Source organism: Sminthopsis crassicaudata, chromosome 3 (assembly GCF_048593235.1).
Source record: "Sminthopsis crassicaudata isolate SCR6 chromosome 3, ASM4859323v1, whole genome shotgun sequence".
NCBI classification, from domain to species: Eukaryota; Metazoa; Chordata; class Mammalia; order Dasyuromorphia; family Dasyuridae; genus Sminthopsis; species Sminthopsis crassicaudata.
The window spans coordinates 348,851,317-348,875,527 of NC_133619.1; the positions used below are offsets into that span (position 1 = coordinate 348,851,317).

The 24,211-nt window shown below is 37.4% G+C and overlaps 1 protein-coding gene and 1 long non-coding RNA gene across 2 annotated transcripts in view; one reads left to right on the top strand and one right to left on the bottom strand.

Annotated features, from left to right (window-relative positions):
* ARHGEF4 (Rho guanine nucleotide exchange factor 4) overlaps positions 1-24,211 on the top strand; it is a 503,177-nt gene that overhangs the window by 81,830 nt on the left and 397,136 nt on the right. The gene's annotated exons all lie outside the window — the stretch shown is intronic.
* LOC141561736 (uncharacterized) lies at positions 10,949-22,628 on the bottom strand. The gene is made up of 3 exons (XR_012488140.1): positions 21,304-22,628; positions 14,490-14,605; positions 10,949-13,000 (listed from the first exon to the last, which is right to left on the bottom strand). It is a non-coding gene; the product is annotated as an uncharacterized LOC141561736 (long non-coding RNA).

Sequence of the window (24,211 nt, forward strand, 5' to 3'; positions counted from 1 at the left end):
AGTAGCACGCAGTTGACCTAATTTTAAAGTGTTGACAGTTTTACCAGGTTTCACTCACCAACCTTGATTCTCCCACGATCTTTGTGTCCTGTTTGTCAGCCCAGCCCAAAGGCAGAGAACACAAAATCCTTTTTCAGCCCTCTTTCCTCCTATCTGGGAATCTTGCGAATTGGCGAGCCATAACAATGCTCTATCTAATTCAATTCAGTTCACTAAAGATTTAGTAAGGGCTAGGAGAGAGGCAGCTTGTAGTGGTAGAAAGGGTGCTGGAATCTGAGTGAGAGGACTTGGATTCCAATCCCAGCTCTGTCACTAGATGTAGATGTTAAACTACTTGACCTCAGTTTCCACATCTGTAAAATGAATTTGGAGGTGAGGGGAAGAGGTTGGACTGAACCCAGATCAGGAAGTGAGAATCCTAGAAGTCTAGAACAGAACAAGCATTGGAGGAAGAATAAAGAATAAATAAAGGTTGCAGAGAGGAGAGGTTGAACAATGGCAGACCACCGAGTCACAGTTTTGTTAAGGGCCAGATTTGGACACATGATTAAATACCAGGGTTGGAAGGAACCACAGGAGATCATATTATCCAAGTCCCTCTTGCCAGAAGGTGAATAGTGTGGCCTATATTTCCCATGACAGAGTATGTCCCAAAAGTCCTAGTGGAGTTTTAATCTGTTAAAGCTTGATACAGAACTAGACTTGGCCTTTTTAATCTAAGGTCTTCCACAGAGGTCATACCCATTCAGTAATTAAGGATATATAGCAATTGAGGCAAAGAATCTCCTCTTTCATCTAACTATACAAATAAATGATTAGTGATGCAGACACAGTGCAAATAGTGTGAGATTTGTGGGTGGGTTCCCTTCTTCTGGACTCCACTGCCTATTCTTATGGGCACCTCCATCCCACTTCCTGAAAAGCCAAAGTATGGGTAGAATAGTTATAGATTATATTCATATATTCTTTACACTTTTACAAAGTGCTTTCTTCAACATAACACCATGAAATAGATAACAAGAAGCAATGTAATATAGTGCATAGCAGATAGGACTTAAAAGGAGGAAGACCAGGACTTTAATCTTATTTAAAAAACACTTAGTAGTTGTAGGTCATTGAACATCTGAATGTAAGTTTCCTCCTCTCTGAAATTAGGCTAAGGTTAATACCCTGGTTGTTAAGAAGCATAAATAATGTATAAAGGGCTTTTGCTATCCTGTATCTACATAAATTACAGCTATTACAATACAAGTATCATTATCATTTTATGATGTTGACATAGATCAAGACAAAGTGATTTGCCCACAGTTCTATATCTAGTAAAGGACAGAACTTGGATTCTAGTCCCACTCTATCATCCTGCCTCTTAAATGAAAGCTTTTTTTCATATTTCCAAAGCAGGATCTCTTGAATAAGGCTCCCATACCTTGGTTTTTCAGAATGATTGGTTGGCCTTTGGAAGTTGGATGGTGGGATAGACAGTGGAGTCCAGAAGAAGGGGTCCCAGCCACAAGTTCCACATATGGGGTGTGCATACATTGCTAATAGCTTTATTTATTTATTTATTTATATAGATTATTTTTTTGGACTAGGTGAAAGGGAAGATTCTTTGCCTCAATTGCTTCTTACTTTTAATCATTGAATGGGTGTGACCTCAATCAAGCTTAAAAAGGCCAACTCTGCATCCAGGGCCACCTTCATACTTTCACCTAGATGACTCTGGAGGGGAAAGTGAGACAGGGGACCTTGCCCAACCCTCCCTCCCTCACTTAAATCCAATTTACTTGCATGTCATGCATCACCTCCCTGATATTATGGCCCTCTTTGAGAACAAAGGACAAACAACAACAGGAGTCACCTAAACTCAGGCAGAATATAGCAGCAATCCCTTACCAGGAATCAACAGATGTGGTTATGGTCCTGATTCTGTGACTCTTTGCATCACCTTCAGCAAGTCTTTTGACCTTTCTGTGCTTCATCTTTAAAATGGGAATAATTTATGCCCTACCTATATGCCAGGAATGTTTGTTTTAGGGGGTGGGGGCAGATCTGTGATTTCACAGGATAGAGAATTCCTCTACCAATTTAGATGAGTTAGGCAAGGCAACAATCATTTATTAAGCACTTACAATTTTCACTTAAATCCGATACACTTGCATGTTATAGCATCACCAACCTGATGTCATGGTCCTCTTCAAGAATTATGACAAAGCAAAAAGAAGGATAATCCCTGCTTTCAAGGACCTTGCATTCTAATGGGGGAAGACAATACACAATGGGGAGCTTAAAAGCTGGGAGAGTGAAGGACAAGGTACCATGCAGGGGCACACTATCAAAGTCTGGAAAACCATAAACAGCCTGGGAATAAATGGGACTGGGATGAATGTCTCTCCAAAGTGGAGACCCTGGGATGAACTCACCAATAGGAGAAGGAGGCCAAAGTGTCAGAGGGATGTTAGGATAAAGAGTTTCTAGATGCTAAAGCAAGTTTCTGAATAACATGCACTAAGAGCCAGAAGTAAAGCCCAGAAGAGAATGAGATGGGTATTTGCTCTACAACTCAGAGAATGGAGAGTTATCTGGGTAAATGACTTGCCCAGGATTACAGTCAGCATGTATTAGACTTTCTGATTCTTGGATAGTCACTTTATCTACTGCAGGAAGATGTCTCTCCATGTTTAGCATGAAATAAAAATAAGATAGAAATGAAATCAGTTTGTAATAGTTAAAAGCATTGCACAAATAAAAATATTTTTATTATTATTAATATTTTTAAATCATTATTTTAATTATTACTATTTTTATTATTATTTTATATTTTATATTCATTTATTTGTTGGTTTGAACTTGTAATTTCATCTGTGAGGGAAAAATTTCTTTACCTATATAACTGAACATTCACAACTTATTATCTTTTTAATATTTAATTTCTTTATTTTCCCAATTAAATGTAAAACAATTTTTTTACATTTGTTTTTAAAACTTTGACTTCCAGATTCTCTCCCTTACTGCACTCTCATCCCTCATTAAGAAGGCATATGTCAAGTTATTCAAAACATTTCCCTAAAAAGTCATTATAACTTAAAGAGTTGCCCAGCTCAGTGAAAGGTCAAGTGACTTGCTTAGAGTCTGTCAAGAACTCAATCCAGTTCTTCCTGACTCCAAGCCCCACATTCACTAGATTTTGGTACTTCTCTGGTCACTGAAAAGTCTTGCATTTATCTTCCATAGCAAAGGATGGAAGCAGATTCCACTCTCCATTTGTTTCTCTCTGAAAAATCTATCACAAAGAACTGAAACTTGAATGGACTGCACCACCCCTAAATGGTCTAGACTCTAAAGTGAGTCATCCCATGAGGTACAATGAGTAGTCTGACATTCCAGAAAATGGTGAATGGGTTCTGTATGAACCAATTAGGAAAGGATTTTAGAGATATATGTGTGTGTGCATGTGTGTGTGTGTGTGTGTGTGTGTGTGTGTCCATCTGTCTTCCAGCCCATGTATATTATGAATGGAAAAAGAAATTAAAAGAAAAACTAATTTCAACCACAAATGACAAATACAAAAAGGATTACATTTAATTAGCACCAAGCAAGAAGTTTGAAGCAGGGATTAACAATTATTTATTTTTGGGTGCTGTGACTTGCTTTTTCATGCATGTTTCTCAGCCTGTAGCAATTAATGATGGTTAATATATGATTTGTTAGTTCTGGAGAAATCTCAACACAATGTACAATTACCACTGACAGTCTAATACTTAATGTTGTGAATCCAACGGAGCTGATGGAGCTGGGGCCACAGCTGGAGAATTAGGGTATGTCTTTGCATTTACTGTTGTAATTATAGCAACTCAAGAAGCATTATGGTGTTATTTGCATATGAAAAGTTGATAAGAGAGAAACAAGATTTAAATATTTTCCTTTTTCTATATATCTTTCTCTGCCTAACACTCCCCTTCTTTTTTTAAAATATGGAGACCAGATATTTCCCCTGGGATCCAGGGTGTTATTATCTTTGAGAGTTTGCTGAAGACACAAATTTAATCATAATTTAAGATTTAGAGATGATACAAGGAATATTAGAGATTGTCTAATCTAACAACTCTGCTTTTTCATAGAGGAGGTAAATGCCCAGGAAGTTGAGATTTGACCAATATTATACAAGTAGTAAGTGGCAGGTCCTCTAATTCTAAATTGAGCCCTCCCTATCACTCACTTAGTTCATAAAGGCAGATATTAAGAATAGATTGCTAATAATTCTTCTATAGGACAGATGGATGTGAATCTCTAGCTACTACATGTGCTATAACATCTAGCACATAGGATGCACTTACAAAGTTCTTTTTGATGAAATGTCAAAGGTAAAATAGTGGTATGACCTTAAAGTAATAAGAATGACTTTTTTAAATACATTGGCACATATCTATTAAAATGAATAAGGAAACTTCAAAAATAATCCACTTGAGAGTAAAGTTGTGTGCTTTAATTGTACAGAATAATGGACTTGGAGTCATGAAGAGCTGAGTTTAAATCCTTGCCCAGACACTGTCAATGCAATCCTAAGTAAGTCATTTAGCTCCTGTATACTTCAGTTTACTCATCTATAAACTGGGGATAATAATAGCATCTACCTCACTTATTTGTTGTGAGATCAAATGAGAAAATATTGGTAAAGCACTTAGACTGGCACATTGTTGTTCAATTGTATCCTAGCCACCTAGCTGCCTCCAGACCGGCGCTTAGTAAATGCTGGCTCCTGTTCTCTTCCCTATTCCCCTACTTAATTCCTGTGTGACTCTGGATATTTCTTTGGGCCTCAATCTGTGAGTTATGTGTGAAATTGGGGAGTTGGGCTAGTCCCCTTCCAGTTCTAGATTCTATAATTCCATTATTACATTGAACAACTAAAAAAAAGCTGCCTCTCAAGTTGCTTCCAAAAAAAAAAGTCTCCCAAATAGCTTTTCTTTGATACATATGTCAAATTAGTTGTCCATGGATTCTCCACAAGGCTTCTTTCATCTGCCCTGACCTTTCCTCTCATCCAGGTGCCAATCTAGGCCAGACCTTCAACATCTTTTGCCTGAATTGTAAAAGACTTCTAGATGTGTGTCCAGTTTCTCCCTTCCCCAGTCTTTCACACCATCCATAAGATCATATGACCAGACTTTACATAACCAAGTAGAAAAAGCCAGGGATTCATCTATAAACAATCCTCAGTTTCAAATGTTACTCTGGATGGTAGCCTCTCCTCTCCAAAAAAAGGGAAAATATTCAAGATTGCTAGAGCCAAGCAACCTTCCTCTCCAGTGAGCCCCACCTCTAAAGGAGCTACATAATCATCCTTACTTATTAAACTATCCTGGTACTGAGGTCCTCCTAAGAGGGGAATGTATTCAGGATAGACAGAGCCTTCTCTTGGCTTACCTAGTGCATATTTCTCATAGGACTAGAAAAAGGCAAGGACCTAATTTCTTTCTCTATAGCCATTGTATCAAATCACTGATATAGAAATGTAGAAATAGTGGCCATAAAATAATATGTAAGTATCTCTGCAGACCATATATTGACTCAGAAAACTACATATTAATTGTATTTCTAGTTTTCTGTATTATTTATTTTGTTAAATATTTTAATCATTTGGGCAGCACTAGAGAGTGTTGTGGGCCATATGTCGGCTGGCAGTATTTTAATGCCATTGCTGTATATCATGGCTTGGTTCTTACTACTCCCCTACTCTATCATCAGTTTTAATATGACCCAGAAATTCCTCTCCTTTTTCAAATAACTTGGTATGGTCTAGGATTTTCTCTGTTGAAGTTAAGAGGCTTAGTCCAGACACTTCTGTTGCCCGCCATTGTTCTTCCAAAGCACTAGATTACATTCTTAACATTCCCATCTTTGTCCAGTAGGTCCTCTCTCTCTTACAATTACTATTTCTGGGGCCATGTGGTTCCTTAAAGAGTTGCTCTCCAAAAATTTTAATCATATACCCTTATCAGTTATATTTTCAAAATTAGTGTACCCCCAAATATATGTTTATTTATTTATAAATTATATACATGTAATATCATATTAATTATACATGTTTCATAAATTATACAAAAATGAAAACTATAAAAGGATGCAACAGAGATGAGATATTTAGTCTTGGAGTCAATATAGAGACTCTAGAATTGGGGAGTGAAATGTCTAGATCTATTTTGATAGTTGTAAGGAAAGAAAATTGAAGGGGGGAAAATGGGAGTGGGGATGCCAATTTGGAGGCTATTATAGAGGAGAGTTACTGAGGGTCTAAACTGAGAATAAGGGACAAGATATGAAAGAGATTGTGGAGATATAAATGACAAGATTTGACATTCAATTATTCAAAAAGTGAAGAGAAGGAGTGTAAAGAATATAGGACAACACTGAGATTTTAATTCAGGGTGGTGGTACTCTTCACAGTAATGAGGAAGTTCAGAAGAAGGAGAGATTCTAAGGGAAATATAATGTAAGAAGACTTAAGATGCATATGATACCTCATTCTCTGTCTTGGATTGCTGAAGTCACAAAGTGATTTGGGAGCAGGGTACACGAAGGCTGAGAAAAGAAGGAATGGGAAAGTTTGCCTGAAGATGATTAGATAGAATCATCCCTAAAATTTCAAAGTTCGGCACTCTAAGAGACCAGTAATAGGAAAGGTTATTGTGGTGATAGTGGTGGGAATATTGGGCCCTATTGAATAAAAAGGATGTTATAGTGGGGAAGACAAGTCCATATCTGGCTGTCGCTGGGAGCATTAGATGTGGTACATTTTCCCTTCTATCTCCAAAATTGGATGATCCTACACCTTTTGAGGTCATGTCAGAAGCCCCTTTGGGTTCATGCCCTAGCCCTAAGAGGGTACGTGGCTCTCAGTTTTGCAGTATTAGTATTTCTGATGAAGTTATGCAATTGCACAGACTTCCCTTTAACCACCATGTTCAAAGTCTGTTGTCTGGCTCTTTGCTGACTGTTTGTCCCTGCTCTTCCTTATTGGGTGAAGCACCTGAAAGAGCCATAGAGGAGGACATAGACATGACAAGTGCATGGATAAGAAGGTCTGGTTGGATTTCATTCTGCATAGATTGAGGGAATGCTCACATTGATGAGATCACAGATCCACCCAAGTACTGACGATGGAAGAGTAATGTACTAGGCTTTCTTCTCCCCACCATGCTGCCTATACAGTGGGAGCCTTCAATGGGACTTTTATAAATAAAGCGTCAGTACAAATGCACTCTGCTGCTGTCATCCTCAGCCCTCTGTTACACGAATCTGCAGAGGCAGCCTCTGATTAGTCCCCCGTCACCTACAAAATTGTTCAGACTCCTTGATCTGGCGTTCAAGACCTTCACCGCTTGGCTCAAACCTACCTTTTCCTAGTACTAACCCTGAAATAGTTTATATTTGCCAAGTTGGACTGTTTATAATTTCCTGAATATGTCCAAGATCCAGGAAAACCCCACAAAAAAAGGAAATGGTGGACAAGATTAAATTTATATACATACAGAAGTACTCTCTTACTTTGGAAAGACCCTTCTTCTTTACTACCCAGAACTAATTGCTGCCAAATCCCTTCCCCACTTGTCTTTCATTCTACAACCAGAAATCAAGCTAAAAATGCTTAAACACACTTCACTTTGTAACTATATTCCATCATCAATACTGACCAAACCCACACATGGCCTCACATCGCCTCAACTCCTGGCCCAGGTTGAGCTGATGACTGAGCCTAGATCTTAGCTATTATTTTAATATATTCCAGCTGTCCAGCTCACCAATAGGCAGTGAAACCATGGAATGTAGAATAATTACACTACTAGAAACTCTGGAAAATTTTTTCCCAATCCTTAGGTCTCAGCTGAGACCCACCCAGTGGCCCCACAGGCCAGGTCTGCACGAGATTTCCCGTAAATAGTAACTAATAGCCATCCTTCACACTTGCATTCCATTTCATATTTTCCAAATTAGTTCATCTGTTTCTCACAAAACCCTAGAGAGATAGGCAGGGGAATGATTCTTGTCCCCATTTTCATAGATGAATAAACTGAAGCCAGGAGAGGCAAAGTGTTTGGGCCAAGGTCACTTAGCTAAATTAGTAGTAGAGCCAGAATTAGAACTTAGAACTCTTTATTCCCATGGAACAGTTCTTTCCATTTTAACAGATACTTTTACGTTGACACTTATTAGCAACTCACATGTCTATGTACAATCAGCTCCAGCAAGCATCTCTGTGTTGATGATTCTCAAATCTGCCTGTTTTGTCCGTTTTTTGCTGACCTCCAATCTCACAATTCCAACTACTTTTCAGACATCTCAAACTAGATGTCCAGTGGACATTTTATAGTCAATCTGCCCAAGACTTAATTCATTCTCTTTCCTCCTAAACTCTCTCAAACTCCTACTTTCTCCTATTATTATAGAGGGCAGCACCATCTTCCCAGACCCTCAGATTCACAATTTAGAAGTTATCCTTGAGTTCTCATTATCTGTCCCCCACTTCCCCTCAATCTGCTGTTAAAGTTGCTCATTTCCTCTTTGCAAAAGCTCTTGAATGTATTTTTTTCTCTCTGACCTGTCATCATCCTTGTGGTTCAGGTTCCCATCATCTCATGTCTGGACTATTGCTATAGCTTGCTGTCTCTCTCAAGTTCTTTCCCATTTATCCTCCGTTCAGTTACCAGAATGGTTTTCCTAAAATGCAGGTCTTACCATCTCACCCCTCTATTCAATGACTTCTATCATCTATGAGACCAAATACAAAATCCTCTGGCATTCAAAATCCTTCATAACCTAGTGCCCTCCCACATCTCCAGTGTCCTTATACCTTATTGACCAACATGTACTCTTTGATTCAGTGATACTGGCCTCCTGGCTGTTCCATGAACAAGGCACTCCATCTCTTTCCTTTTCTCTGGCAGGCACTTGTCTCTAGAGTTCTTTTCAGTCTCTGCTCCAACTACTGATCTCCTTTCTTTCCTTTAAGACCCAACTAAAATCCTACTTTCTTATTGAAAGCCTTTCCAAATTCTTTTTAATTCTATTGTCTTCCCTCTATTATTTCTTCTGTATATGTTCTCTCTATATATATGTGTACATATATTCCTGTAAATATTTCACATAAATATATATTCTTGTATTGCCTATACATATATTCCTATTTATTCTGTATATAGATTATTTGCACATATTTGTTTGCTTGTTATCTTCTTTATTAAATTGAAAACTCTGCAGAAAAGGGACTATCTTTTGCCTCTTTTTGTATCCCCATTGCTTAGCACAGTACCTGTTGTATAATAGGTGTTTATAAATGTTTATTGATAAACTAATAATATATTTTATGCTTTATAGTTTACTTTCCTCTTGATAATTCCATGATGCGACATGTATAAGGTAAGCCAGTTTCCTTCTTTAGCATTGGATTCCAAAGCATTGGATTTGGTGGCAGAACATTCGGATTTGAATCCTGTTGTTTCTACTTCCTGTCTGTGTAATTCCAGGAAAGTCACCTTACCTTACCTATCAGTGAAGAGGGTGGCTTGAAGGATTGATCTTTGATGTTCCTTCTAGCACTGATAAATCCTTTGATTTGTGGGATAAAAAGAGTGATTGTCATAACAAAAATTTTATTTCTTAACTCTATAGAACAAAGCTGTTTTTCCCTTTGAGGATGATTATATCTAGGGACTCCCCAGATGTTCTTTTCTTAGGACAGTTGCTTTAAAGCCTGTTCAGTTAATAGACTTGGGAGGAATCAGTTGTTTTGAGCACTAGTTGTACTATATTATCAGAGTGATACTAAAGAAATATTGTAAAAAATGAGATTTCAGCCTTCAGGGAGCTTATAATATAATTGGAGAGACAATTCAATTCAACAAGCATTTGTTAAAGGGACCTACTATGTATGAGCTACTGAAGTAGATGTTGGGGATGCAAAGACAAAATGATGAATCAGTCCTGCCCTCAAGAAGATAGTATTCTACTGTAGCATCATAAGTTGATCCACAGGCATTAATTGTGCTATATTACCAGGCCCAAGTTATTCTTGTTTTTCAATTATTTTTCAATTGTGTCCAACTCTTTGTGACTCCTTAGGGGACTTTCTTGGTAAAGATATTTAAGTGCTTTGCCATTTCCTTCTCCAGGTCATATTACAAATGAAGAAATTGAGGCTGATAAGGCTAAGTGACTTGACTATGATTACATAGACAGTAAGTCTCTGGGTCTTCCTGACTACAGATCTGGTGCTCTAACCAATGTACCACCTGCATGCCCCTATTAGGCTCTAGACCCTTGATAAAATGAGGAAATATTTGTACTAAGTGCTTAACACAGGTCCTCCCACAGAGTAGGCACTTAATAAATGCTTATTCCCTTCCCTTTCTTGAAATAGAAGAGAATAAGATGCTAGATTATATGGAACTGATGAGTATCATAAAATTTCCAAAAAAAGAGAATAATCTTATTTATTTATTTGGTGAGGGAGCCTATCAAAAGAATCGTACTGGAGGAAGATTAGTAGAATTTGAATTGCTTCTCACCTTTTCCCTCTAGCCAGTCTTTTATGTACCTTGGCTCTGTTCCACTCCCCACCTGCTATTCTGGAATCTCCCTGCCACCATTGGTGCTACTCTGTCAGGAATCTGAGAATATACAAACGTGGGAATCCCCCTCAGTTCAGACCTCCAAAGTTCTTCTAGGCTGGATTTCTGGTACCGTTTGGAAGAACTAAATGTGTGATTTTCTTTCTCTAAATCCTGCTTTACTCATATGTCAAATCAAACTGTTCATCTAGATGGTTCCTTCCTGTTCTAAGTCCTATGATATGTCATCCTATAGCTTTAAGTTGTGGTCCTCAGAACTGAGTCACCACAGGTTGGGTGAGATGGGAGGTTCCCCGGGTTCATATCCCTTTCACATCATGGGGGTTATGGGCAGGGTGCCCCTGCGTATTTGAACAATTCATGTAAAATTTTTTTGCCCTCTCTTTGTACCAGAGAAGAAGACTGAATTATTATGGTATTAAAAGATAAAATATGTTGTTATTGTACAATACCATACATATATTTTATGCACTTCGACTTTCTAAAATTTTTCTCCATTGTCTGCTAGTCTTCACATGTCATCTGTGGCTTCCACAAAACTCCTCCCAAATTCTCATTTAATTTCTTATGCTGATTCACAATAAATCAGAACCATGATAGGGAAAGGTGTGACATAGAAGGAATAACTATATATTAGGACAAGGCTTTTCCTGACCCATTTCTTAGATGGGACATTTTCTGAAATTAGGGACTAGCTTCTCTTTCCCTTGTATTCCCCCAGATTTAACATAATGTATATTTTGGTCCATTGGAAGTTCTCAATAAATACTTTTTGGCTGAATGACTTTCTAGCTTTTTTCCCCATGACTCCCCTTACCAGTAACTTTCCTGTCCCCCACCTGGAGTTACCCCTAGATGCCAGAGGACACAAATATAAAGTGGACATAATGGTCTAGATAAGTTGTGTCAAACTCAAGTAGAAATGGGGGTCACTAGATCATTCATGAGGATTCTTACTAGATGTGCATTGATGTCAAAAACTATATATTTACATTATCAATGTTGTATCCCATTTTTAATTACTTTGTTAAAAATCAATCAGTTACATTTGTCTGACACTCTTGGTCCAGATAATTATATTTTTAAGGAACCTACACTGTATGGCTGTGAAAGTTCGACTAGAAAAAATGCTAAGAATCAGTGCTTTTTGAATTGTGGTGGTGGAAAGAACTTCCAAGAGTCTCTTGGATAGCAAGGAGATTCAATCAGTCAACATTTAAGAAAGAAATTAATTCAGACTTTTCACTGGAAGCTCAAATAATGAAGCTGAAGTTTAAATCTTTTGATCACATAATGAGAAGACAAGATAAATTAGAATTGAGAAAGATTGAAGGCAAAAGGAGAAGGGAATGGCAGAGGATAAAATGTCCTGTCATGGAAATAATGAATATGAACTTGGACATATTTCAAGAGAGCAGAGCATAGAAGGAACTAGTATGTGACCATGGGGTTGTGAAGAGTTGGACATGACTGAACAATACCATTGGTATCCCTGTGGTTTCTCTCCCTAGGACAGTATTGAAAGAAAAAATTGTTAAATGCTCAAAAGTACATTGTATATATGCAACGTTGATACTGTCAGTCTTGTATCACCACCCTCATCATCATTATCAGCTGTTTTACAAATGATAAAATTGAGACTTGCAGAGTTTAATTGGCTAACATTACCCTGTGGTTACTATATGGAAAAAAGAATTTGAACGTAGGTCTTCTGACTCATATTTGATGACAACAACTATGATTTATAGGCTGTTTTAAGATTTGCAAAACATTTTACATATATTATTTCACTTGATTGTAACAGCTAGAAAGTGTTTGAAGCAGAATTTGAACTCAGCTCTTCCTTGAGCAGTTTCTCTGGAGTGCTGATTTACTAGTTAAAGTAGACATTTAAATAGGTCAAACCATGGGGAACAACTGTGGTTTGGTATCCATTCCATGCAAGAACTGGGCAGAGAAGTGATTGCTGGCCAGGGATCCACTCAGAACTCTATTCCAAGGAAAGCTAATCCTTTCTTAAAGTTGGAAAGGACCAACTTTATTCGCACTCCAGTCTTTGATGCAGGAAGGACTTGGCAGTTAGCTAAAGTCAATAGCCGTAGGTCCACCAATATAGACAAGGGGAGGCAGAAAGTGTACGTTTCTCACATAATCTTTGGGCTTGAAGCTCACTGGCCTGAGCTGCATGCCAGAAATTCAGTCCAAGTCTAGCAGCTGAGCATCTCAAGAGGTTGGCTCCCAGGGGGTTCCTGAAGAAAACCCAAGAAGAGAAATGTATAGAGAGAGCCCTGAGCGCTGGTATTCAAAAGACCAAACTTCTTGGCTGTGGAACTGTTCACTTTGTGACCTTGAACTTGACTGAGGTTCACTGGCATCTGTCAGAAAGGAAAAAGACTAATTACTCTCCCTACTCATTAGGTTATTTCAAAGATTAAATGAGATAATAGATATGAAGGTGCTTTGGGAAATTAAAAAATCCAAAAGAAGGATCAGTTGTAAACAAGAAGTTCTAAAACTTTTTGATCTCAGGATCCCTTTTAACTCATAAAAGAATTGTTTGTGTGGGCTGTATCTATAGATATTTATTCTCTTAGAAAGTAACGTATGTTAGTATTATTATGAAAACAGTTTTACTAGGTTTTTGCAAGTGTAAATGTCGAAAACTATATATGTATTTTGAAAACAAAAAAGGATTTCAGTTGTGAGGGGGGGAGAAAATGGTTTTGACATAATGGACTTTTTTGAAAGGGTCTTGATAATTCCTAGCAATCCTTGAACCACACTGAAAATTACTGGTGCACAAATTGTACCCCCACTGTCAACACTCCCCATTAACTCTGTTGCTTGTTTGTCCCTGGGTATGCCCAGGTTGTTGAGGGATAGAAGTATGTTTCTCTTTTGCTCTCCAATTAATCTTTATCCCCTTCCTTACTTCCATGTCTCTTTGAGGAAGGAAATGTAGATCCCTGTGCCCTGACAGAAAGAGGGACAGAAAAAACCTGCTACCCGAAGCTGGAGAAATTTCTCCTACTAGTTGTTGTTGGTGAGCTACAGAATTCACAATGAACCTCAATAGTACTGACCCCTGTGGACAGATATTCTTTAGTTTAATATTTAAAAAAAACTATTTTCCCTAAGACAATATTGAGAACTTATTCTGATCTATCTTGTCTACTGGCATGTAGAAATATATATAGCTCACATCTATTGTTTATCACATTATTTATTAATAAATCATTTGTAACGATCAGTGTCATGATGTGAGCAGACACTTATAAAGCATTCATGATCTGTAAAGCACTGTATTTCACTTGATGCTCATATTAACATTCTGAGGGAAAAACCATCTTTTAAAGAATCTTCTGAAACGGATTAAATTACTTGTCCATGGTCCTAAAACAGTAAGTTTCTGATGAAGATTTAAAACATAGCTTCCCTAACTCCATATCCAACACTCTAACCACAAGACCACCTAGCAACTACACTGGATAAAGGGCTGACCATAGAATCAAGAACTCAATTTAAATCCCATTAGTAATATTAGTTGTGTTCACTTTCCCCTTTTTTTCTCTTGTGGTTTTCCCTTTTGTTCTGATTTTTTCTCTCCCCACATGATCCATAAAGAAATATGTATGTAAAAATACATAAATAATCAGAAAAATAAAGAATTTAAAATTAAAAAATAATAGTAATTGTGTTGTTATTCAGTCATTCAGTCATGTCTAATTCTTCATGACCCATTTGGTGTTTTCTTGGCAAAGAATAGAATAGTTTGCCATTTCTTTCTCATTTTACATTTAAGGAAGCTGGATAGGTAAATGGGGGTCAGTCAGTGATTTGTCCAGGGTCACAGCTAATAAATACCTGAAGCTGGATTTGAACGCAGGCCTTCTTGATTTCAGGCCCTGCACTCTGTCTACTGTGGCACCCAGTTGTGCTGTTACTCGTCATATTCTCTCTTTGTGCCTCAGTTTTCTCATCTGTAAAATAGGGATAATGATACCTCTAGTACCTACCTCTCAGGGTTGCTGTGAAACTACAGAAAGCTAATGCATATCAAGTGCCTTGTAAACTTTAGTGCAATATGTAATTATCAGCTATCATTATTATATATACATTGCTTGTTCCTTGGTAACCCTTAAGACCTAAGTATTATATAAAGTATTATCATTGTTGCTCTTTTAAAATATTTTTATTCTTTGGACACTATTTGAGTCATCCTAATTTCCTTTTTTTCATGCCCCAGTGGAAAGTCAGCTGGGCTTCCCCACATATGCCACTCGGAAGGACTTAAGTGCTCTGCTTAAGAAATTAAACTGATGGCTGCCTCCCCAGGGTCTGGTGGCTTGGGACAGGAATATTTATGTCGGCTGCTCAGCTGCCAGGACTGTCTCTGTGGTCTGGGTTGTTTACAGGTGAAAGCACGGAGTGAATGGATTTCAGGCTGAGGGAAGCATGTGCTGGATCCCCAAGGGAAAGCTGCATAACACTGCTTCTGGGGGTCACTCAGCCAGACCAGATATTATGGAAATTAGGATCACCCTTTTGGTCTCAAGTTCCTTTGTGGGTTGGGTTTTGGGTTTTTTCTTCTTCCAGTTCAAAATAAGGCTGGATTATGACTCAGCCCAGATTTAAAACCACTGGAATGTGATCAGAATAAGGAGGTTACTTATTTAAAGAATAGAAGGAATCTGGCAGGACATGGGGAGAAGTTGGCAGGGTTAGAGAGGGTGAGCATAGCTCCTGGCGTGGCAAAAAGAATAGGGGACTGGGGGCCAAAAACAACTATTCAAATCTGTTCAGTCTCATTATCTGTGCGACCTCTTGGCACATCACTTAACCTCTGGATTCCTCAGTTTTTTGTAAATGATCTGTATAATTCCTTCCAGTTCTAAACCTATGATCTTATAAACCAGCCTCAGGGAGTGGGCCTTTTCTAATATATATATCCCATATCTGGGGAGTAGGGAGAAAGAAAGGCCAGCATCCCAGTCTAAGAAGTTACTTCCTCTTACACTGCTCCCCATGCTCTTTTCCCCTCAGGATTTTGGGGATCTTTTTGGGATAATGGCCTTTGGAATATGGGCCTGATTGTTTTAATCTGTCATAGCACATCCAGGAGTATGCTGGCAGTATGTTTTAATAAATGGCTCTCTGGAGGGAGGAATGTATGCAGGATGCAATTTTAAATGTAATCCACATTAACATTTTCTTCATTACTTTTTTAAGTCAAGGCAAATAAACAGAATGATAAATTAAGCTCTGATTTATACTGTTTGCTGATTTCCAGGCTATAAATGCTCACTGAAGATTTAACAGTCTGTTCTCTGGAGCCTGAATGGGCTGGCACAGCCTTGCCTGTACCTTCCACACCCTTGCTTTGGAGTAACAGCCTAAACAGAAACTTACCCTCAGGCTAGCCAAGAGTGGGCAAGTCAACAAGCAATATAAAGTACCTACTATGTGTAAGGCACTGTATTAAGTGATGGAGATATAAAGAAAGGGGGAAAAACTCCAATAGTCCCAGATCTCAAGGAGTTGTAGTCTAATGGAAGAGACAATATGCAAACAATTAAGTACAATAAGATATATACAAGATATGTTTGAAACAATTTTTGAGGAGCAGAATTAGCCTTAAGGGTATCTAAAAAGACTTTTTATTTATTTATTTTTTTGGTGAGGTAATTGAGATTAGGTGACTTGCCCAGAGTCCCACAACTAGTAAGTGTTAAGTATTTGAGACTAGGTTTGAATTCAGGTCCTCCTGACTCCAGAGCTGGTATTCTATCTGCTGCACCACTAGCTGCCTTCACAGAAAGACTTCTTGCAGAAGGTAGGCATTTAGTTATGGTGTAAAGGAAGCCAGGAGGGGAAATATTCTAAATATGGGGGAAAGTCAGTGAAAGTGGATGGAATCAAAAAATAGATTGCCCTGTTTGAGGAACATCAAGAAAGTCAGTGTTATTGGATCATAGAGTAGCCAGAGAAGGGTTAGTTGTAAGAAAACTGGAAAGATAGACTTGGGCCAAGTGATGAGTGAAGGGCTTTAAAAGCCAAATGGGATTTTAAAAATTTGATCCTAGAGGTAATAAGGAGTCCTTGGGAGTTTATTAAATAAGAGATTGATAAGTTAAGATCCTGTACTTTAGGAAGATTGATTTGTTAATTGTGTGAAGGATGTAAGGAGAGACCTAAGGTGAGGATACCAGCCAGAAGACTATGGCAATGGTTAAGCTAAGAGATGAGAGCTTGCACCAGGAAAGTAGCAGTACTAGAGGTATGAAAGGGGCACATGTGAGAGATGTCATGGAGGTAAAATCAGCAGATTTTTACAACTGGATGGATTAGATATGGGGAGCGAGAGAGGAAGGAAAAAGAAACTTGTTTACTTCAAGAGTGAAGACTGAAGGCATAAATGTTGCATAATCAACACTTACATAGAAGAGATAGCGAATCCATTCTTGTCCTGATCAAGAGACATATACTTTCAGCTCTTGTCCACATCCTCCCTGAGCATCTCCTTAAAGGGTCCAAGATCTACTCAACTTCTACAAGTTATACTCATCTCTCCTTCCTCTCCTTCCATTTTCAGTCACTATCTGAACTGTGTGACCTGAACTTATGAATTCATGTGTTCTTCTCCTGTCCTCTAATCATTATTTACTGATTTATCAAAACCACAGATTATTTAATACTTGGTAACTTCAGTACTTCAACAACCTGTGAATAAATCTGTCTGGGGACTCTTTCTGTTGTCTTCTCAGCATGATAACAGAATGTCCCCAAGGATCTCTATCTTCTCCAAATTCAGATAGTGAGCCTCTCCAGACTTAGCCAGGCTGGCTCTGGGATGACATGCAGTCCATCACTGGGCCTGAACTTGAAATTTTTCCAGCTTGGTAGGTAGGGCCTGATAGAACTTGTGTTTTGCAGCCTCAAAGTGTTTTAGAATCCAGGGTCAGCCCTATGCCATCAGGAGGCATCTGAGTCAAGCTTTAATGGAAGTTTTATTATAATTATAATTTGAGTGGATGTTTTATTATATTTCTAATGTATGATGTGAAGAAGCATGGCATGGAGAAACAAAGAGACAGAAAGAGACACAGATACAGAGAGAAGGAGAGAGAAAGAGAGAGACAGAGAGAGATAGAGAGAGAAGAGGAGAGGAGGAAGAGGAGGAGGAGGAGGAGAAAGAGGAGGGAGAGGGGGAGGGGGAGGAAGTGGAAGGGGAGGGGGGAGGAGGGGGAGAAGAAGAAGAAGAAGAAAAAGAAGAAGAAGAAGAAGAAGAAGAAGAAGAAGAAGAAGAAGAAGAAGAAGAAGAAGAAGAAGAAGAAGAAGAAGAAGAAGAAGAAGAAGAAGAAGAAGAAGGAGAAGAAGAAGAAGAAGAAGGAGAAGAAGAAGAAGAAGGAGAAGAAGAAGAAGAAGAAGAAGAAGAAGAAGAAGAAGAAGAAGAAGAAGAAGAAGAAGAAGAAGAAGAAGAAGAAGAAGAGGAAGAAGAAGAAGAAGAAGAAGAAGAAGAAGAAGAAGAAGAAGAAAAGAAGAAGAAAAGAAGAAGAAGAGAAGAAGAAGAAGAAGAAGAAGAAAAGAAGAAGAAGAAGAAGAAAAGAAGAAGAAGAAGAAGAGGAAGAAGAAGAAGAAGAAGAAGAGGAAGAAGAAGAAGAAGAGGAAGAAGAAGAAGAAGAAGAAGAAGAAGAAGAAGAAGAAGAAGAAGAAGAAGAAGAAGAAGAAGAAGAAGAAGAAGAAGAAGAAGAAGAAGGAGAAGAAGAAGAAGGAGAAGAAGAAGAGGAAGAAGAAGAAAAAGAAAGAAAGAAAGAAAGAAAGAAAGAAAGAAAGAAAGAAAGAAAGAAAGAAAGAAAGAAAGAAAGAAAGAAAGAAAGAGCAGAAGAAGAAGGAAAAGGAGGAGGAGGGGGGGAGAAGGAAGGAGGAGGAAAAGAAAAAGGGAGGGAGGGAGAAACTATGAGCTGGAAGTTTGGAAGATCAAAGTTTAAGTCCCTGCTTTGACACATCACCACTTTTTGACCCTCTAAAGTCATTTTAATCTCTCAGAGCCCCAGGCAACTTTCTATAAATATAAATCGCAAGGGGTGGGGAGATATTTCTCTGTAAAAGGAATTTACTCAACTGACTAACTGACAATTTAATCAACTAAGGTCTTATACCTAAGAAATCATAAATCCAATTTTTAAAAATTAACATACATATACAGAATGTCCCAAAAACCTTAGTTCAATTTTAAGTTACATTTGAACTAAGACTTTTGGGATACTTATTATCTGATGTATATATTCGTACTATACATATGAATATGCACGTATGTAGGACTGTATGGCATGTAGAGAAGCCACATCACGTCGGTCAGGGGCCAGTTGCTGCCTTTGCCACATACTACATGGATTCCACATCATTTCACCTCTCTGGGTCCCAACAACAGCCAGTTGCTAATTGGCACATTGGAGTTTATTCCTTGGAAGCTTCTCAAGATAATGAAATCAGTATGAACAAAACCCACCAGTGTATGCTATGTCATAAGTCTTGTTAACAAGTTGATTTATGCATCTCATTTGTCTCCCTGCCTCTGAAGGGCTGTTACAGAAGCTAGCTGAGGTGTAATGCAAAGAGCACTGAATTTGGAGTCTGAAGCCCAAGGTTGGAGGGAGGCCTGTCTTTATCATCAAATGGGCAAGTTCACTTAACCTTCCTGAACTTCTATAACCCTCTCTTTGGGATGGGTTGTTGTAGGTATCAAATGATTAATGACTGTAAATTAACCTCTATCTCTCAGTTTCTTCAATTGTAAAATGGCAATAATAATACCTAATAGGATTATTATAAGTGATTATTATCAATAATTCTTTCGTGTCTTTTAGCATATCAGAATTAAGTACATAGAAGATACTCAGTAAATTCATCCCTTCAGGAGTGATATAGGAGAGTACAGGATAAAAAAGATAATAAGTGAAATAGAAGAAACAGAGGAGAAAAGAAGAAAGACACTAATTTTTAAAAGGACAGGGAAGTCTTAGGGATAAAGAAAGAAACTTAATTTGGACCAATTCTTGCTTAATAGCTTTGTAACAAATGCTTTCTTTTTTCACTACCTCAATGGGTTGTTGTGAGAAAAATACTGACTTTTTGAGGAAAAAGTCCTGAACTTTGAACAGAAAGTCCCTATTCAGATGGGTAGGTGTTATCATCCTTATGGATAGTCTCTTCATTGATGTACCTTATATTGCCTGTTGATTGTACAATTTTTATCTAGTATATTTTTTTAAAAAATAGACTTTATCGATTTTTTTTACATCACTTACATTTCCTCCCATATTCCTCAAGGCATCCCCTAAGATGAAGAATTTTTTAAAGGATAAATAAAAAAGGGAAAATTTTTTTAATCATCAAAAATCGATCAATACATTACCTCTCTATATCTACATATACATATATATATATATATATAAATAATATACAAAATGTACCAACTCTATGACCCACATCCCTGCAAAGTTATTTATTCCTTTTTCTTCTCTGGGGATGTGATTAGATTGTATCCTTATAACTTAAATTATATTATTATATTATTTATGATCAATAGTCAATAGACTATACATTAATATGTTTTAAAACCTATTGAACCAAAGAAATAATTTTGAAATAAATATATTTTGAAATCTATATTTCAGTTATAGTGACAGGCTAGTAGTTAGTGGCCTAGGAGGCTAGCTTTATGGCATCCTTTCCCAGGACTTTCAAATAATATTCTGCCTTTACATAGGATTAGCCTTCTTTCCCCCTGTGTTTTTAAGACTGGATTTTTCCTCCAAGAGCTTTCCCCAAGTGCTATGTTTTCTCTTTTACTTTGCCTGACCACACCCTCCCCAGAGCCTGCTGGTGGACCACTCCTTTCAGGCCTGTAAGATTAGAAACATTTCCCACCCCCTCACCCCAGCAGGTGAAGTGCCCTGGAGCTGGCAGTTAACTCTGGGTCAGAGGATGGAAGAAGCCTGTGAAGATTAAATACACCCTGGCCTTCTTCCAGTCAGTCAGGATCCACTCTGCTATTTAGCACCCAGCCTGGCAGTTGGTATTTCCAATGAGCTTTTTTCCAGGACAGGGATCTCACTTAACAACATAGCATTCACTTTTCCTAAAAAGCTACACAGGAAGTTAGTGTGTGGAGCAGCCTGGTCTAGTCAAAAGAGCATTAGATTTAATGACCTAAGTTTGAGTACTTATTCTAGCCCTGCCTCCTACTATCTAAGAGATTTCATCTCTTTCAAGCTTTAGTTTACTCATCTGTAAAGAGGCTGAAAGAAAGGGAAGACATCATACCTATCTTAGAGCAATTTTGAGGGAAAAAAAGTACTTTGTATTTTGTGATTGCCATAGACTTGTAAATATGAGTTCTTATTTCTTTTTTCTTAATTTTTAATAATAGCCTTTTATTTTAAAAATTCATGTAAAGATAATTTTATCCTTGCAAAATCTTGTGTTCCAAATTTCTTCCCCTCCCTTCCCTATTCCTCTCCCCTAGAAACAAGCAATCCAATCTAGATTAAACCTGTGTAATTCTTCTAAACATATTTTCACATTAATCATTCTGCATAAGAAAAATTAAATCAAAAAATGGAAAAAATGAGAAAGAAAAAGAAAAGCAAGCAAACAACAAAAAAGGTGTACTTACTATGTTGTGATCCACATTCAGTACCCATCTGCCTCTTTCTGGATGCAGATGGCTCTCTCCATCACAAGTCCATTGGAATTGGTCTGAATCACTTCATTGTTAAAAACTTATTATTTCTTGAAATAGTGCAGTACTATGAAACAGACTGGACAGTGTAGCCAAGAGACCTGACTTTATGATGTTTAGAATTAGAAGAGGTTATAGGGTTGTAGGATCTGGAGCTAAAATGGACCTTAATGGCTGTGAGGTATTTTAGAAAGAGTGCTGGCTTTTCAGTCAAAGGAATAGACTCAATAATTATTTTGAACGTTCTTATTTTGACAGGTCTTTCCTCATTCCAGTCTATTCTTTACTTAATTGTCAAATTAATTTTCCTAATGTGCAGATCTGACTGTCATTCTTTGTAACCTCATTCAATAAACTTACGTGCTCCCTAACACTTCTAGATAAAATATAAAATCTAGTTGGAATTCAAAGTTTTCCTAGTTCAGCCCTTTACTCCCTTTCCAGTCTACTTACAGTTTGTGATCCAGGGATACTTATCTCCTCGTTCTTCCTTGAACTAGGCCTTTTATCTCTCTACTCCTGCAAGATGCTCCATTTCCAAATTCCAGGAATTTTCATTGGTCATCTTCCATATCTGGAATACTCCCCTTCTTCTTCTCTTCTACTTGCTTCCCTGACTTCTTTCACGTTCAAGTAAAACCCTATTTTCTAAAAGAAGCCTTTCCTAATTCCCCTCCATGCTGGTATCTTCCCTTTATTGATTATCTCCAGTTTATCAGGGTTATAGCTTATTTGTACATAATTATTTGCATGTTGTCTCCCCCATGTCTCGTTAAGAACAGAATATATTTTGCTTTTCTTTGAATTCCCAGAGTTTAGCACAGTACCTGGAACAAATTGGTGCTTAATAAATGCTTATTGTCTGACTGCAAATTTCAGATGAGTTGCTATTCTACATAAATGTCCAGGTCCCCACATCTGGAATCTCCTGCATTCAATTTCCCTCTTCATCTTCACAGATCAGAATTACTTTCAATTATAGTCTTAGAAATTTGCCTGACACTGTAAAGAGTTATATGACTTTCCTGGGGTCACAAAAATAGTTTGTGTCAGACCTAAGACTCAAACCCAAATTTCCCTTACTTAAGGATGAGCAAACTTTATCCTCTATGGCACCATAGAAGTCAAGAGAATGACTGGATGGAGAGCAGTGTGTTATAAGTGGAAGGAACCCTAGATTCAGGATCAGTAGACATTTAGCATTAATGTAGTAAGATAAGCATTAATAAATGCTTATCAGATGATTGATGAGAAAGAATATTGATGTTAATGAGATCATTTGAATGAGCCCTTCCAGGGGCTGCTCCCCAGCTTGGTCCATCTAGGATACAGGTTGACTTCCCAAGGTCAGTGGGTTCATATTCCTAAAACTCTTGCTCACGGTAAGCTTAACTTTAATAGTCATCTAGGAGATGTAATTAAATCAAAACAAAGGCAGCTGGTGGTACGGCAGATAGAGTACTAGACTTGGAGTCAGGAAAATCTGAATTTAGCCTCAGAAACATACTTGCTGTGTGGTCCTAGATAAGTCACTTACTCTCTGTTTCAGTTTTTTTGTCTATAATTGAGATAATAATAGCACCTAACTTTCAAGGTTCTTATAAAGATAAGATGAAACAATATTTATAAAGTGCTTTGCCAATCTTGAAGGGCTATATAAATGCTAGTTGTTATTAAGATGGCATAGAGAAAGCTGATAAATAGAATTATGTAAAGAATATTATATATATGTATATATGTTTTATATATATATATACATGCATACATAGGGCAGGAAGGAGGGAAGAAAAGAAGAAATTTATGTGATAACTATTATATATTTAAAATGAAAAGCAAGTTGTATATAATAGATTTTTTCAGCTTCATGTACAATGAATTTTGTTATACTATATTATGAAAATACTCATAAAATTCTGTGAATTAAAATAAAACAAAAACAATTTTTTAAAAAGATGATGTAGTAAAAACTATATCTACAAATCAACATCCACACTCTGTACCAATCTGGGTATTCTCTCCATGAACACATATGATATCAAGAGGAAGAATATGTACAAATTTTAGAGAACTCTGTTAGGGAGGTACTGATCTATGCGACTAAGGGAACTCACTGTTTGAGTACTGCAAGGTCCTGATATCTCTTTTCTCTTCTTGTGGTGTCCTCATGCTGTTTCCCTCTGAGTGAAATGTTTTTGCTGGCTAAATAGCTCTACTGCAACACACCATGGCAAATGTGGATTCCTCTCATCTGTTGCCTTCTAGTAGAGGAGGCCAGTGACCACAGTCCTCAAAGTTGCTTCTTGCCTCCAGTGTCTCAGAGCTGGCAAGGTTAACTTTTGGATGGTTATCTTAGGCATGATATCAAGCTCCCTTTCTCACATCTATGAGGAATTTTTCTCTTACAGCTTTCTGCAGGTATATCAGGGTGTGGGCAGGTTTTCTTTCCTTCAGTTTAACATATTAACACTTTGTTACTTCTGTTATCTGAGTGTATGTTTTATATATATATATTACTGCTCTATAATTCTATCTATCACCTGCCTCATTTCTGGGGGACAGGGAAAGGAAAAAAGAAGCAATTTCCTTTCTCCCTTTATAATATATACATTCACTAAACTGTATATATATATACACATATGTATATTATATATATATGTATATATATACACATTAGTGAATTTATATATATATATGTATATATATATATATACACCCACTAATGTGGGTAAATACATAATTGTAAATATACAAAGTGGATTATAAGAGTACTATAACACCATTTTTAGGTATCCAGAAATCTGCACGTAAATGTGGATATATATATACATACATATATACATAC